Raw genomic sequence first — 3080 nt, 5'->3', positions numbered from 1 at the left:
ATGTGCAGTGCCGTTTTTCCTCCAAACATGGTGTGTATTATGGAAACCAAACCGTTAAATTTTGCTCTCATCCGACCAGACTATATTCTCCCAGTATTTAACGAGCTTGTGTAAATGTTGTACAGCAAACTTTAAACGAGCTTTGACATGCTTTTTTTTCCAGCAATGGGGCCTTGCGTGATGAGCGTGCATACAGGCCATGGCGGTGGAGTGCATTACTGTTTTCCTTGTGACAACAGTAAATGCTAATTCCAGGTCTTTTTGAAACTCCGATTATTGATCGATTGATTTTAGGTGTTGTCTTGGCTTTCCATGCCTTTTTGCACCTCCCTTTCTTCATGTGTTCAATACTTTTTCCCTGTGCTAACAGTGGTATGTCTAAACATTGTGTTCTGCTATAAATGTGATAACCTAAAAAAATATATATATCAAACCTCTTTTTCCCTTTTTTTTCCACTCCCTGGTTCATCACGTCTCAACTATTTGTGCAAACACCAGGCCAGAAGGATGCAATGTGTGAGAGGAGAACAAGAGGACGGCAGACGGACGAGCGCCAGCAACGTGGTGAGTGATGCTGTCAAGACGATCCCCTCGCACTGGGGCGTGGGAGAGTGTGAGTCAGGAGAGGAGTGAAAAGAGGGATCAGCTGATCAAATAAAAAGAGGGCGCAGCAAACTACTGCAAACCACAACCCCAATAATGAGCATATTGTAAATGAGTACCTGTCTGACAGTGTCACTCAAACTTGAGCGTTATTGTCATGAAGCAGGAGATCATTAAGAAGAGAAGACACAGCACAAATAGTGATTCGATCATGTTACCACCGTGTTATTCAATATTAGGCCTACAGGATTTTACATGGCCCAAGGCAGTACAAAAACATCTTTTGTCCAGGAGCGCCAGGGAACCTTACAGGTATGCACCCACACCAAGAGCCATGGGAGGACCTGAAAATGGGAAGAAAAAAAACAATCAGATGGAGGTTTTTTGGCAAAAGTCACTTATTGTTCACATGCTTAAAAAAATACTTTTAGGTGTAGGAGTGCCAGAAATCACACACACAAACCATGGGGCCGAGGCGGACCCAGAAATGGAAATGAAAGCACTCTTCCAGAGGGTCAATTTTCTGAAATTTCGTCACTTCTGCAGCTCTCGCAAAAAGCAAACATTTTTCAAGTTTCTAAAACAAAGCAAAAACTAAAAAAAAAAATAGGATCGGAAATGCAAAGAAATCTTTCACACAGAAAAAATGGCCAAAAACGGGTCTTTCCGGGGATTGGGGTTTGGTGGCGATTTTCCTGTCTGCGGCTGTTCCAAAATCACACATTTTACAAGTTGCAGTTCGCATTAGTATATTTTTATATAGATTTAAAATATTTTTTAAGATAAGTCATCCAACATTTTTTTTTAAATCAAATTTCAGAGATTTGATCCCGGACAAGAAAGTATATATTATTAAATGTAGTATATAGATAATACTGTATGATGTGTACTGTGTTCATAATATAATTTTGAATTTTGAACTTGTTTGTAAGTATTTTTTGTTTATCAGATTAAAAAAAATAATATAGGTCTATATAGAGTGTCACTGTCCAACAAAAACCTGTATCTCAATTTTCTTTACATAATTGTATTAAGCATTTTAGTATTGTGTAGTAGTATAATATAGTATAGTGTCTGTAACACTTTCTTCAATATATCAACTTTCCATACATTTTGTAGCTATGTACGGTATGCGTGTTTACCCTTTTTTTCCCAGTACTTATGTTTGCTGAGAGCAGTAACATTGACGGAGGGTTTGAAATGATGAATATTTGATGAGAAAAGCTCCAGTTGCCTCGTTTCATACCTGCCTTGTGGTTCCCTTTGAGTGTTGAGTTCCTCGCTCAGCCAAAACACATTAAAGCAGTCATCAAGATGTTTATTGGCAGTGAACCCTTCCTCAACTTGATATCTATATTTATTTGGCACGTTATGTCATTGTTATTTTTTTCTTGGCTTGCTCCTTCATCATCATCATCATCATCATCGTCATTGTCACACCTTTCATTTGAATCCTGTATCACATTTCTGGGCACAAGTGCAAACGTGTCGAATCACCCTTACACACACACACACACACACACACACGCACGAATACGTTCCACTGGCTGCCAGGAAATGCTTGACTAACAACACAGTGAAAGGGGAAGAAGAAAAAACAGATTAATGGTGTCAGCCCTCTTACTAGAGCACACAAGCCTTGATTTCTTTTCTTTTTTTTAACTTGTTTGCACTTATTTTTGCCATTCAGCTACTCACTTTCATGAGGTAATTCTGCTTGTACACCCACGATTGGTTAGAAGACTCGTTACAGCTGTAAAATCCACATTGACTCCAGCTAAATGAAAGGCCTTTAAATGACTTGGGCTATATACGCAAAGGCCACAACAGGATTTCTCACGTTACTTACCTCTTTTAGCGACATCACACGAAACTTAGCTGTCAGTATGATGCAGTGCACTTCTACAAGCACAGTGTAATGACTACAGGTAGGTAAGTAAGAAGGCCGATAGTTGTTTAGCTAGGTAGGAAGGTAGTTGTTCAGCTAGATAGTTTGGTGGGTAGATGAGTAAAAGGGTAGTTAGTAATTGTGTAGGTAAATAAAGAGGAATATGGCTTGGCTGTTTGGTACTGTAGTTGGTTAGTTGTTTGGGTATATACTGTAGTTATTTTGTTTTGGTAGGAAAATAGGTAGGTGTTTTGTTGGTTAGGTAGGTATTTAGGTAGGATGGTGGGTAGCTAGGTAGGTAGGTTGGTCAGTCGGTCGGTCGGAAGGTAGGTAGGTGTGGGTAACTTGGTAGGTAGGTAGGTCAGTCGGTCGGTAGGATTGTAGTAGGTTGGTAGGTAGGTAGCATTACCAGTACCATTACATGGTTGTTTTTGACAATTTTGCCATTGCATTTGGTCGGTAGGTAGGTTGTGTTACCAGGACCATTACATGGTTGTTTTTGACAAATTTGCCAATACATTTGATAGGTAGTTGGTTGGTTCAGTAGGTATTTAGACAGGTAGGTCATTGCTGGAGAAAGTAGTTAGGT

The 3080-nt window shown here is 39.5% G+C and overlaps 1 long non-coding RNA gene across 1 annotated transcript; it reads right to left on the bottom strand.

Annotated features, from left to right (window-relative positions):
* Positions 1–812: 812 nt before the first annotated feature.
* On the bottom strand, positions 813–2205 carry LOC133480194 (uncharacterized). The gene is made up of 2 exons (XR_009789214.1): positions 1850–2205; positions 813–947 (listed from the first exon to the last, which is right to left on the bottom strand). It is a non-coding gene; the product is annotated as an uncharacterized LOC133480194 (long non-coding RNA).
* Positions 2206–3080: the final 875 nt, after the last annotated feature.

The sequence above is a fragment of the Phyllopteryx taeniolatus genome, chromosome 6 (assembly GCF_024500385.1).
Source record: "Phyllopteryx taeniolatus isolate TA_2022b chromosome 6, UOR_Ptae_1.2, whole genome shotgun sequence".
Taxonomy (NCBI): domain Eukaryota; kingdom Metazoa; phylum Chordata; class Actinopteri; order Syngnathiformes; family Syngnathidae; genus Phyllopteryx; species Phyllopteryx taeniolatus.
This window is presented reverse-complemented; position numbering and strand designations above follow the sequence as displayed.